Below are 14,601 nucleotides of genomic sequence, written 5' to 3' on the forward strand. Positions count from 1 at the left end.
GTAGAATCTGTATTTGTTATGGGATAATCTCAGGACATGTGATGATTACAACTAGAGGTAATACCAGAGGAACAGCTCATCAGTAGAGAATTTGCATACATGCATGGGTCCCTGGATTTAATCCACAGTGTTTAAATCCTCAAAGGCTAGAATAATTAAAAGAACATAAAAACCCCAATGATGAGAATAGTGTAGAATTAAAATTATTTAACCTTATTCAAAATTAAGTTACTTATCAAGGAAATTTCAGAAGTAGACAGTTAAGGGTGACTAACTCATCTTTTTAAGATAGAGTGCTTAATTTATTCTATAATTATCCAAAGTCATTTTACCTTTTGTCAGTATTGAAGACTGAGCAAAACACACATTTGTGCAGTCATCTACTAGTATAATATCCCTAGAGTTAGAAATCACAAGGATTTAAGTACAAAGCACTGCATGATACTATACTCAGAAAAAATAATCTCATGAAATGTTTTAAATGTACTTTTTTGAATATTGTTTCAGTCTGTGTGTTTGGGAATTATATCCAGTACCTATTGCATGCTAGGCAAGCACTCTTTCATTGATTTATATCTGAAACACAACTGTGAGTTCTTTAACTAGGGTCCATCTAGAAGTCTTATGTTGCTGTGCTATTGAGATAAAAATTTCCTAAGTCTTAGAGACAATGTCCAATTTATTCACTGGATATGTTTGTAAAGTAGCTCATTTCAAAAGATCCCCTGTTTCTCAGAGGGTTCCAACAACAAAGGGAAATGCTCTTTTTACTCTGTTTTTTTTCTCTTTAGCCTTAAGACAGTTTGGGAAAGAGCAATTGGTAATTCTGCTGTAATTCCAGTGCTTGAAGACTGAAAATGGAACTATTTACATGATTCAAGATAAAGAAAATCTATATTATATATTTGCCTCATGCACTTGAGGGCAGGTATGTGAGTATACTCACATGTTATGTCTTTATTGTGAAAAATTTGACTAAGCAAATTAACTAGTTATTGGTAGAGGAATTTTGTCTTTTATTCAAATGAGTAATCAAATAAGTGATCTTAATTTTTTAGCGGTTACTTCTTTCCCTTTAATAATTTCCACTTTTATATTTATGATTGTGAGCCTAGCCTTTAATGGCTGAGCCATCTCTCCAGCCCAATAATTTCCACTTTTAGCTGGGCGATGGTGGCACACCTCTTTAATCCCAATACTCAGGAGGCAGAGGCAGGTGGATCTCTGTGAGTTCAAGGCCAACCTGGTCTACAAGAGCTAGTTCCAGGATAGGAACCAAAAGCTATGGAGAAACCCTGTCTCAAAAATATAATAATAATAATAATAATAATAATAATAATAATAATAATAATAATAATAATAATAATTTCCACTTTTATTCTCAGTGTCCTATGCACAATGATGCAGTTTATTGAAGTAACAAATAATTACTGAGCTTCTATCCTATGTTAATCATCAAGATATGTAAGCTTTGGTCAAACATAAATATAGCCAGAATTCACCGATATAGGATCTAAACTGTGGTGCTTTATCTGGTCTCTCTTCTAGTAGGTCAGGGAATCCAAGGAGGAGAGGCAGAAAAATTCAAGGTGTCAGAGGTAATGGAGAATCCCAAAAAAAAAAAACCACAGGCCACTGAATCAACTAAGCAAAGCATATGTGGGCTCACAGACCTTTAAGGGGGCAAAAACATCTTTTCCAGATTGTATGTACCAGGTCTTCTGTGTTGTCACTGTTAGCTTTGTGTTTTTGTGGGACTCCTACCTATGGTAGCAGGTATATCTTTTTGCCTAATCTTGGGACTCCTTTCCTCCTCATTGGTTTGCATGGTCCAGCTTTGGTATGAGGGATTAAAAAATTAAAAAAAAAATAGCTGTGAAGAAAGATGAATATGCTTGTGATCTTTAATGCTACAGACTAGAAAGATGGTGAAAATGTATTTGACCTTTGAGTTTGTATCAGAAAAATGATACATGATATCTTCAGCAAATGTAATTGTACTGATAACAACTGCCTTCTTATCTTGCACTTGCTGGTAGGATGTAATCTTTTGGAGGTTGAAGGTGACCTGACTGAAGGCAAAATTGTCTGCTGAACATCTAAGCAGAAGAAAGGGCTGAGTAGCATTTCAAATGTAGAAATAATCTTTATGATGACCTGGAAGGGTTACTGGAAAGAGAAGAATGCTATGGAAGAAGGTGAAGCAGAAAAAGATGCACATAAGTGTGAAAAATAATTAGTAAATGAGTTTGAATTGGGCCTTAGTAAGAGAAACTAATGAATCCAAGAAGCAAAATAGAAATGCAAGTAATATAATACAAGCATACAATAAAATTTATTTGTCTCCTTCTTCCATATTCTGAAGCTCAGTCAATGTTCATTTCTAATCAATCTGTAGTGAAATTCATGAAGCAACAAATTCTAATGTGCATTTGTGTTTTTACATATATGAATACATGTCTATATAAAGGTGACGGGTACCCAGGAACTGGAGTTAGACAGTTGGGAGCTACCATGTGGGTGCTGGGAACTGAAACTGGTCCTCTTTCTTAAACCACGGAGCCATCTCTCCAGACCTCAAACAACAAATAACAAACACTTTCATATCCTAAAGGAGGGATGATGTTTCTTTGCTAATGATATACCCTTGAAAAACTGGTCAGCAGTTGCTAAGGCAGCAACAAGTGTTAGTCAGCTCTCCCTCATTCCTGTTACCCCTTTCCCCCTCGGTAAACTGTGTCAAATGTGAAGATTAGTGGAACTGATCTGGTTTTGAGTCTGGATTCTGTAAGATTCGAGTCTTTGTTCTTTTAGTCCTAGATTCTGCACAACTATTATAAAACTGCTGTAGTATACATTAAATAAATGAGATGCATTTTAAAAGTACTACATATTGTGCTTAAATATCATACTTAATGGATAAACACACTTTTTTCACTTAACTTCCATAAAGCATCCCACTGTTGAGTTTGTTTTTTTTTTTTTTTATATTGAGATAGGTTTAATATATGCTGGGTGGTGGTGGCACAGGCCTTTAACCCCAGCATTTGGGAGGCAGAGGCGAGTGGATAGCTTTGAGTGTGAAGCCAATATGGTCTACAAGAGCCGTTCCCAGGACAGGTTCCAAAGCTACAGAAAAACCCTGTCTCGAAAAACGGATGCTGCAATCTTAGAAATCTTACCAGTACGCCACACCTCATGGCAGTACATGGATTGATAGAAATGGGTTAATTTAAGATGTAATAGTTAGCTAGGAATAGGCTAGAATCAGTGGCCAAACAGTGTTGCAATTAATATAGTTTCTATGTGATTATTTCTTTCTGGGTAGCTGGGAATGAAAAAGTAGTCTGTTTACACAATGGTGTTCCAATGTCAGGCAACTACATCTACATGAGAGCTGAAAGAGCTTGGGAAGAAATTTCAGACACAATAGAACAAACCTAAGCATAGCTTCTTGGTAGTCACATTTTTTTTTTAAGATATACTCTGTTTGCTGTTTACAAGCAGAGGCATGACTCCTTTAAGAAAAGTCTTCTGGATTCAGTGTTAGCAGAAAAAAAATGCATGGCTTCTTTAAGATTCAGCTTCCTGGTTCATGCTGGCAGAATGAACTCTTCCTCTTTAAGGAAGTCCTGTACTTACATGGGGTCTGTGAGCAGTATGTTACAAATTGCTTAATGGTGACATAAACCTGTTGCATCCCTAGAGCTGAGGCAGTGTACTTGGCTCACATAGCAGGTGATCATGCCTCAGCAATGTTGATCTGGGTGAACAAACAGGCAGGGTGCTGTAGTTGGTCCTAGCTATACCTGTTTAGCATTTTTAAAAAAAAGTGCTTCTGGTCAGAAAGTGATTACAGATAAGCAATGAAACAGATACAAATTAAAAAAAAAAACCTCTGAATGGGCAACAGTGTTGTAAGTAATATAGTTTCTATGTGATTATTTGTGATTGGGTGGTCAGGGATGAAAGAGCCATCTCTGCTTATACCTTTATTCTTCTGAAAAGACAGATTCAAAAATCTTCTCCAGCCCTAATTTAGGGGAGACTCTATTTTGGCAAGTTATATCTGATGAAATAAAAAGCATATGTTAAGTTTTTAGGTTAATTTAGATTAAACGACCATGGTTTCTCTTTTTCAAATAGGATCTTTATTAATTTTGATGGTATCCATAGCTTTTCTTCTCCTGTGAAAACAAGAGCAAAACCCCTTCCCCAACATATCACATGTACTGGTTTCCATTCAGAGGTCAGTACATCTTTAAAGGATATTAACAATTTTAATACTATAGGGTTTTTTTTCCTACTACCCAATGTCTCTCTTCAGCTGTTGTTTTTTTTTTCTCATTAGCACTTAGAATTATGCATTATGTCATCTGTTAATTAGAATACTTATCATTCCTTTCTGTTTATTTAACTTATCCTTAAGAGTTTAATTTGATCTTTCTATAACTGCCTGACCTGTAGCATTATGTAGTATAACTATGAGTTTTTTATCATAACAAGCAAAAAAATGGTTTCATTTTCTTAGAGATATATGTGGGAGTATTATCTGTCTTTATTTGTGCAGGTATACCCATGATGGCCATAACTTCTAGCAAGTATGTGGTTATCAAATCAGACTTGTCCAAACTCAAAGAAGCTGCCCACTGAATACCTGAATAGACATCAATGGTGTGGTGTACATATTTTAGTTTTCCAAATTCTACAAAATGGAGCGAAACCTTCTACAAGATTTCACTCCTTTGAAAACCCAATGGGTTACTTCCTACAGGTGGTGGTCTTTGGTTGTATAAATAACAAGTAGTACATTTCCTTATAATTTCTATGGCTTATTGACATGTGATAGAAAAGCCTTTTCTTTTTTTAAAACTTTTGCTATTGACATGATTTTTTTGTGAAATTCTGAGGCACATTTCCAATAAATAATTGATCGATTTCTGTATAACCTTATGCTAGAAAACCTGGAAGACTTGTGTGGAATAGAATGATTCCTATTCCTGATTTTATCTTGTAACTTAACAAATAATGAAGTAAACTCTCTATCATCTGGTATAAATTCAGTTGTTGCAATATGCAAAACAACTCATTCTGCATATTATGAACTGGTAAAATGTTGAGAGGTTTTTAAAATTCCTTAATATCATAAGAATAGCATATAATTCTAATTTTTTGAACAGAATCATGAGAGCTTTAATCAACTTTACTTAAATTTTATGATTTGTAACCTGCCTTTTCTGATTTATTTGCATCAGCATAAATGTAGGGCCTCTAGTTACCTAGTTATACAATGTGAGAAAGAATCTAGTTAGTACTCTTTGTAAATTGAATTCTTTTATTTTTGTGATAGTTGTTAATCTCTTCCCAAAATTACTACAAACTCTTTGCCAGGGTTCACTTTTCCCCATAATTTGGCAATTTCATCATTATTAAAATATACTATAACTTTTGCTATGTTTATTCTTGCTAATTGACAAAGTCTCAATTTTCCTTTGGGAATTTTCCATATAAGTTTTTAATTCTTTACTCAGTTTACATAGTAAACAGATTATCTTCCTTCTGTATTAAAATTTCTGTAGGGGAATATTTGGATAGTAACATGATTAGAATGCAATAAATATTGAATCTCATGACCATGATAATTCATGAATGTAGAGGTGATTTCCAGAGATTTGAGAAAAAAACAAAATACCAAATGTTATAATTGTGCCAAACTAGGTAACCTTAAAAGGGATTGTAGACAGGGTGTTCCTGACACAATGTTTTTACTAAAAATAATCCATGTGGACTGCTCCTCCATTCTGGATTATGTAGAAGATATGGCAAAGGCAAGCATTGGACTAATGAATGTAGGTCAATGAGAAATATTCAAGGCAATCCTTTACTGTGAAGAAATTCTGTGAAACACCTCTATCAGGTCCCTATGCCATATCCAGTTTAGTTGCTTCCTGCCATTATAGAGGAAACTCCTTCCCAGAGCAATTAAACAACTTAATATCTATGGTAAGAAACCATACTACTCTGATAATAGAACAGCTATAGAAGAGGGTATAAACATTCAAAAGAAACCATAAAATGAGTATTTTGGCAAAATACTGATGGCTCATCTTTTCTGGTAATTCATTATTCTTTACTGGATCAAACTCCATCTAAAGTGGCTATTGATATAGGAGCCCAGTGAATCAAGAAGGGGTTATTGAGATAAAAAAAAATACATACTGAATGGTGACTAGGGTTCTGAAAATATGGTCTTAACTCAGCACTAATTTAAAGGGTTAAACAAAGGTTTCTGTTAGGAAAGTGATGGTGACTAGAACCTTGTATGCTGTGCTGTTTAGTTATAAAACCTGGTGGTTGTCATTCTGTAGGTCCTGATGTCTCCATAAATCTTGAAGCTTTGTTAGTCACACATTTAGCCTTGAGGAAGAAGAGAGATGAGGAAATTTTGGCATATTTCAATCTCTTATTGATTTTCTCTGAATGTTTAACCTGTATGTATGCAAAGTTTAACAGGGGACTTGATCGGGGGAGGGGGACTTGATAGGAGGAGGGGGAGGGAAATGGGAGGCAGTGGAGGGGAGTAGGCAGAAATCTTTAATAAATAAATAAATTAAAAAAAGAACAATTGGACCCAAAGGTAAGCAAGCAGAGGCTACTGATACAGTGTGAGGGTAGAGATGTCAATCTTATCCTGTTTTGCCACCCCAGGAAAATCTGAAGATATAATTGAAGAGTGCATGCTTTTGGGAAAAGGCTATGGAAAGTTATTCAGGAAGCAACCATCATCATAACCCACAAATCACCGTGATATTTATAGCAAATAAAAAATGAGGGAATAAATCTTACATGGTTCATCTGCATGGTCCAAATAAATGACTTTCAACTTAGCTAAAAACAAGAGAAGCTATAGGTTCATTTAAATTTCAGTAGCCTGTAAAAATTAGATTCATTAAATCTTCAGGGTGTTTTAAAAATGTTCGCATCTGTCCCCAGGGGGCATTCTGAGCTTTTTTTTTTTTAATTTAGTCTAGAGGCTGGGTGGTGGTGGCATACTAATACATCTTTAATTCCAGCACTCGGGAGGCAGAGAGACTAGTGCATCTCTAAGATGGTACAGCAGAATTATAAAAGCCAGAGTGAGTAGACATTGCCAGGGAAACAGTATCCTTTGGATTACGACAATGAAATTCAGCAAGGTGTTCTACTAATGGCCTGCATCCAGTGCAGAGATTTGATTTTATTCTGTTAAATGCAAAGAAATTTTTATTAGTCAGAATAACATAATCAAAATATATTTTAATTAAGTAGTCATTTCTTTTTTATAATGCAATGCTCTTCTTTAAATCCCACACTATAGCTTTTCATACTTCTTAATATTCACTGCTGAGTATTTAAATAGAGAATCAAAATGTGAAACAGCTTAATAAATAGTATATATATTTCTATAAAAATTAAACAGTATCTGGTGTGGGAGGTCTTTCTGTTTATGTGTTGCTTTTATTGGCTAATGAATAAAAAAACTGCCTTGGCCTGTTAATAGGGCAGAACTGAGTTAAGCGGGGTGGGGGGAGGGGGGACTGGACTGAATGCTGAGAGAAGGAAGGTGGAGAGAGGGACACCATGGAACCACCAGAGTCAGACATACTGAGACTTTGCCAGTAAGCCACTGCCATGTATAATGGCAATATACACATTAATAGAAATGGGTTAAATTAAGATGTAAGAGTTAGCCAAAAATGCTAGAGCTAATGGGCCAAGTGATTTAATTAATGCAGTTTCCGTGTGATTTTTCAGGGTGTAAGTTAGTTGGCGGCCGGGAAGAACAAGTGACTCTCCTGGCAACAAGTATCTAGAGTTTCAATTAGGCAACATTAACAATATTAACTATGTTTAATTCCCTGTAAATGACTGCAGAAGGTCTAAGCTGTTATAATCAAGGGACTATCTAATTCCAAATGGGAACTTCATATCTACTATCACAAATTAGGATGTAAACATAGACACTTTAACTTCTCCCCTTCCTATTTGGTCACCAAGGAAAATTCTAAGGGTGTCCCACTCTGCAAGTCAAAGAAAGTCCAAATGAACCTTATAAGTCTCATGAAATTGGCATGTGCCTTATAGCATGGTTGCTCTGCTCTTACCCTGTACCTTTGCTCATATCCTCTTGGTAAACGACTAACTAGTAGTATGATGTCTACTGCATAGTGATTCCTGGATTCATGTACTTTTGCATGAAAGCTAATCTCACTAGAGAAAGAGAGGGAGAGAGAGAGAGAGAGAGAGAGAGAGAGAGAGAGAGAGAGAGAGAGACCACAGTATGTCCAAATGAAGAAAGTCCATACCTTTCAAGGAAGTAGTTGCTCTTGGATTTGGAGGTAAGATGAATATAGTGAGATGCAAAAGTATCAATGTTAGATTGTTCATCAGCTATCTGGAAGGTGGTGAAAATAACAGAAAAAAAATGAAGAATTGTGGAAGAGAATAACTGGCTATCATAAGAAAAATTGAACCTTTATTGAGCTTTTCAATAGGTACAAACTAGAATGAACTTTGAGGTAGATTTAGTAGAAGTCCAGGCTTTTGAGTGTGGGAAGCTGATAGATTCCTGAGTGAATGTCTGGTGTTGACAGGCACACAGCCTATCAAGTACCAAAATGCTTTAGACTCCAGGGGAATGGCAAAGGCTTAACTGAGTCAGTTTCAGAGGAATGGCAAATACTCCCCTGTTCTGTGTGGATAAGGACAGAAGATATCACTTATAGTTTCCTTCTTTTAGATGTGTGCAGTCTGGGAGTATTCCTCTATAGAAACCTCCTACTGAGATGAACTAAACCTGTTTCTTTCTTCAGCTGTATGGAATAAAACTGCTTCCTCCTTTATCAATATGCAATAAACTCACTGTGGTAATTTGAAAAAGAATGACCCTCTTTGACTCAATTATTTGAGCGCATGGTCCTCAATTTGTGAAAGCATTTGGGAAGGATTAGGATATGTGGTTTTGTAGGACAAGGTGTGTCACTGGAGGTGGTCTTGTCTTTGAGGTTTTAAAAGCCCATCCCAGGTCCAGTCTCTCTCTGCCTTCTACTTGAGACTAAAGACACAAGTTCTCAGCTACTGCTCCAGCACCATACCTGCCCAACCGCTGCCATATTCCTCATCATTATGGTCATTCTAATTTCACTAAATTCTTCACCTATCAACCAAACATGATCTAACAATATCCTATGGTTAGTGTGCATAATAGCATTTATAATTAAAATACCTCTATATGGGGTTCACCTATGACTTCCAAAAGCCCATGTAGAAGCCACCATCGCAGGGTCCATAATTGATGGAGGAAGGTCATTGGTTAATTAAATAAAAACACATAATTTTAGCAGCGATTCTACTAAAACTAGTAGGATATGGTATAATAAGAATTTCCATAATCTTAGACCCAGTAACCAAATCCATAGCCTACCCATTTATCTTCTTATCACTATGAGGGGTAATTATAACTAGCTCCATCTGTCTTCGACAGACAGACATAAAATCACTTATTGCTTACTCCTCAGTAAGTCATATAGCCTTAGTTATTGCGGCCATTATAATCTAGACACCATGAAGCTTCATAGGAGCATTAGCACTAATAATTGCCCATGGATTTACGTCCTCCCTACTATTCTACTTAGCAAACACAAATTACAAATGAATTCACAGCCAAACAATAATTATAGCTCGAGGATTACAAATAGTGTTTCCACTAATAGCTGCCTGATGGATTATAGCAAGCCTAGCCAACCTTGCCCTCATGCCAACAATTAATATAATTGGAGAATTAATAATTACAGTCTCACTATTCTATTGATCAAACCATTCAATTGTTCTCCTAGGAACTAATATCTTAATCACTTCCTTATACTCTATCTACATAAATGTTACTACACAACGAGGTAAATTAACAAGCCATATAAATAACCTCCAACGCTCATATACACGAGAACTCACACTAATAGCCCTTCACATCCTACACCTTATTCTTCTCACAATCAACCCTAAGCTAATTATAGGACTTACATTATGTTAATATAGTTTAAAAAATACCAGACTGTGAACCTGAAGATAGGATATAAAACTCCTTATTTACCAAGAAAGCATGCAAGAGCTGCTTACTCATGCCCCCGCATTTAAACATACAGCTTTCTTACTTTTATAGGATAGAAGTCATCCATTGATCTTAGGAACATAAACTCGGTGCAATTTCAATTTAAAGTAATAAACATGACCACATCCTCTATTTTCGTTATTCTCATGCTTTTTTCTTCCCAATGATCATCTCATTTGCTAATATAACAAAACACATTAATTTTCCCAACTATGTTAACCTTATGTATTAAATATGCATTCTTTATTAGCCTTATTCCCTTGTCCTCCTTTTTCAGTTCTGACACAGAACTAACAATTACCGACTGACACTGAATTACCATCAGGTCTATAAAATTATCTTTAAGCCTAAACTTTGACTTTTTCTCAATCATCTTCTTGCCAGTAGCCCTATTTGTCACATGATAATCATAGAATTCTCCATATGATATATGCACTCAGACCCCTACCTTGATAAATTCATTAAATACTTACTACTATTCCTGATTACTATAGTTATCCTAATCTCCGATAATATTCTATTTCAACTTTTTATTGGTTGAGAAGGCATAGGAATTATATCCTTCCTGCTAATTGGCTGATGATAAGGCCGAGCTGATGCAAACACAGCAGCCCTACAAGGCATCCTCTACAACTGTATCAGTGATATTGGGTTGATCCTAGCAATAGCTTGGTTCTGTACAAAGACCAACTCATGAGAACTCCAACAAATCTTCATGATAGACAGCCCAAATATCATCCCCTTAATGGGCCTCCTCATCACAGCTACAGGTAAATCAGCACAATTCGGCTTACATCCATGACTCCCAATGGCCGTAGAAGGACCAACCCCTGTATCTGCACCCCTTCACTCAAAAACTACAGTTGTAGCAGGGGTTCCTACTAATCTGATTCCACCCCCTTATCTCTAACAATAGTGTTATCTAGAGTTACTTCACCGCTACCCACCACCATATCATACATTTGAAGAACCCACTTTCATTAAAGTGAAATAAGAAAGGAAGGATTCGAACCCCCTAAAACTGGTTTCAAGCCAGCACAACAACCTTTATGCCTTTCTCAATGAGATATTAATAAATAAATTACATAACTTGTCAATGTTAAATTATAGACTTACTTCTAATTATCTTATATGGTTTATCCATTCCAACTAGGCTTACAAGATGCTTCATCACCTATTATAGAAGAACTAATAAGTTCCCATGACCATACACTCATAATCATATTCCTAATTAGCTCTTTAGTACTTTACATTATCACACTTATATTAACAACCAAATTAACTCACACTAGCACCATAGATGCCCAAGAAATAGAAACCATTTGAACCATTTTATCTGCTGTTATCCTTATTTTAATTGCCCTCCCCTCCCTTTGAATTCTTATATAATAGATGAAATTAATAACCCAGCTCTTACAATAAAAGCTATGGGTCATCAATGATACTGAAGCTACGAGTATACAGACTACAAAGACCTTTGCTTTGACTCATACATAGTCCCAACCCCCTATTTAAAACCAGAACTATGACTGCTAGAAGTGGATAATCGAGTGGTCCTTCCTATAGAAGGAAATAATCCAAATACTAATCTCATCTGAGGATATCCTACACTCATTTTTATTACCCTGGAACTGTATATCCAATAATATCTTCTATAACTTAGCTTGGTCATGGCGTCTCTTCACAGCAATACAGCATAACTAAGACACCGACCTTCTTGATTCAGATGTATAAAATCATGGACATTGATTTTCAGTCTCTTTCTGGTGCATCACCATAGACACTGGTTCTGCCCAACATCAGCTTTCCTGTATGTGTGTCTGTGTGTCTTTTCTTTCTTTAGTACCTCACCACCCCAGTCATGTTTCCTGAACACAACCCTGTGGACTGCAGCAGTATAGTTAGACTAGTGACTCACTTGGACAATTTTACCATGGTAAAGATAGACAGAGGTGATTTCTAATCCCCTGCCACTGCCATTATGAGGGTCATGAACCATTCTTTTCTTTTCCACTTTGTCTTTTTCTCTTCTTTTCTTTTTTTAATATTTATTTATTAAAGATTTCTGCCTCCTCCCTGCCACTGCCTCCCGCTTCCCTCCCCCTCCCCCAATCAACTTCCTCTCCCTCATCAGCCCTAAGAGCAGTCAGGGTTCCCTGTCCTGTGGGAAGTCCAAGGATCTCCCACCTCCTTCCAGGTCTAGTAAGACTTTGGATCTCTTCTTTTCTTAATTCACTTCATTGTTTCCTTTATGTTATTGAAATAACAATAGCAAAACAAAGTGCTTCACTATATAGCCTTGAATTTTTGTTTCCTCAGCTCAGCTTCTTAAATGTTATGATGCAGAGACTATACCTGTGGACCAAGTCTAGCATTTTAAAAAACATATTAACAAAGGAAGAATATAATGCATCAAATTGTTCAAGGTTATGCATGAAATAGAAGCTATTGGCAATGAAAACATAAAGATCATGGAAAACAGCCCAATGTTATTGCTATGGTGGAGAGAGGGTTTTTTTTTTTTTTTTTTTGGTTTTTCGAGACAGGGTTTCTCTGTGGTTTTGGAGCCTGTCGTGGAACTAGCTCTTGTAGACCAGGCTGGTCTCGAACTCACAGAGATCCGCCTGCCTCTGCCTCCGGAGTGCTTGGATTAAAGTTGTGAGCCACCACCGCCCGGCATGGAGAGAGATTTAAAAGCTATCTATAAATGTGTTTAGGCAAAAGGGAAGGAACTATCACCAACTTGGAATATGAAATACAGCTCAGCTGTTTATTCTGATTCTTCTTGGTCCTTTTTTGTCACACTAATACTTCCTGAATACACGCCAAGACCCTTTCTGTAATGGAGGTCTATTAATTCACTTTTTCCCAATTCTAAGCTGACTCACACATAGAATTGGGGAAAAGAATAATTTGGTTTCATGGTTGATTTTATGGGGAGCGATTCTATATTATACAGTTTTCCTTAAGGAAGTTCTTTGTTTTAACGGTCCATCTTAGTAGAGAAATGACTGGGCGCAGAGTATTGACAGCTGCATTAGAGAACTGTCAAGTTAACTATAAGGTTTGTTATATTAGAATAAGACCAGGTTAGTTGGCAGAAAACTTCAAAGCCAAGAGGGCCTTTTGTTTCCACCATATCATTTTCTAAGTCTTAATGGTGCCAATGGAATATAGTAAAATGCCTAGAGAAATTTTATTGGTAACAAAAGGTGTGTATGTGGCAATGATTGAATTATAATACATACAATAATGAGCATGGAAAAAAGAATGAATTCATATTTTTACCCAGGAGAGCAACATAGTATATATTTACTTCCTCTGTGTACACTGTATTGAAGATCGGAATTCCTGGTTTATCATTGTAAAAATGTGGTATAAGGAAGGGTGATCACAACTGTTTTGTATCTATAATAGTCTTATATGCTATATTATGTGGATAACTGAATTTAATTAAAACAATAGTATGATATAGTAAGTCTTTTTTCTTATTTCATATTCCTTTTATTATCATTACTACAGTACTGAGATTAAACCTAGAGGCTTATGTATGCAAAGTAAGGTTTCTACCATGAGCCGTATCACAGGCCCTTTTTTTATGAGCCATATCTTATAGATACCCATAACAAGTATTGATACTTAAATAAAAATTGAAAGATCAGAAAATTACAACTTTGTTACATAGTTTTATTTTTAAGAAACATAATTTCTTGAATGTCCATTTCTTACTCCAACCCTTTTGTTACAAAATTTTTAGAGGGTTTATCTAACAACTACTAATACAATTCCCAGGGTTTGTAGAAAATTCCTAGAAATGGCAAGTGAGTATGTTTATGGAATCTATTCTTGCTGAGTTGTGTAGGGCATAATGAGTAGAATTTTAAGAAAACAACTGAATACTCTCCTAAGGGACCTGGGTGTTCCTGGTGGGAAATTACAAACTAAGCAGGACTTTGAGTCTCAAAGAGACAATGTTTATATCTATGCTACATGATATAAGCACAGGTTCTGTTATTATTACCTTTAAGGGACTCACTCAACCTGGGATGTACCACCTAGGAGAGAATAATTTTGTGTGCTTCTCTCGTGGCTATTCTTGGCTGCCAACATGAATATAACCAGAATGAACTATAATCCAGAAGTGAAGGACACATTGTTATCCAGATCTTGAGGTAGTAAGACATATGTTCTTAATTCAGAGTTTGAGCTTGGAAGGCATATCTTTAATCTGGGACACACCTTCTTCTGGATGCCTATATAAGGACAATGAAAATAGGGTTTGTTCTTCACCTACTTATCCTCACCTCACCAGCACATCCGTTTCTTCTTCGGGATACCAGAATACTAACTGAGACACCCAGGTTTATCTGACTGTGTAGCTACTAGATTCTTCTTCCTTCCATTCGTAATTATCCATTGTTGGACTGCAGTCTGTAAGTCATTTGAAATATATA

The 14,601-nt window shown here is 36.1% G+C and overlaps 1 pseudogene; it reads left to right on the top strand.

Annotated features, from left to right (window-relative positions):
• Positions 1-4,581: 4,581 nt before the first annotated feature.
• The window catches only part of LOC101996475, a 12,169-nt pseudogene continuing 2,149 nt past the window's right edge, over positions 4,582-14,601 (top strand).

Source organism: Microtus ochrogaster, chromosome 5, assembly GCF_000317375.1.
Source record: "Microtus ochrogaster isolate Prairie Vole_2 chromosome 5, MicOch1.0, whole genome shotgun sequence".
NCBI classification, from domain to species: Eukaryota; Metazoa; Chordata; class Mammalia; order Rodentia; family Cricetidae; genus Microtus; species Microtus ochrogaster.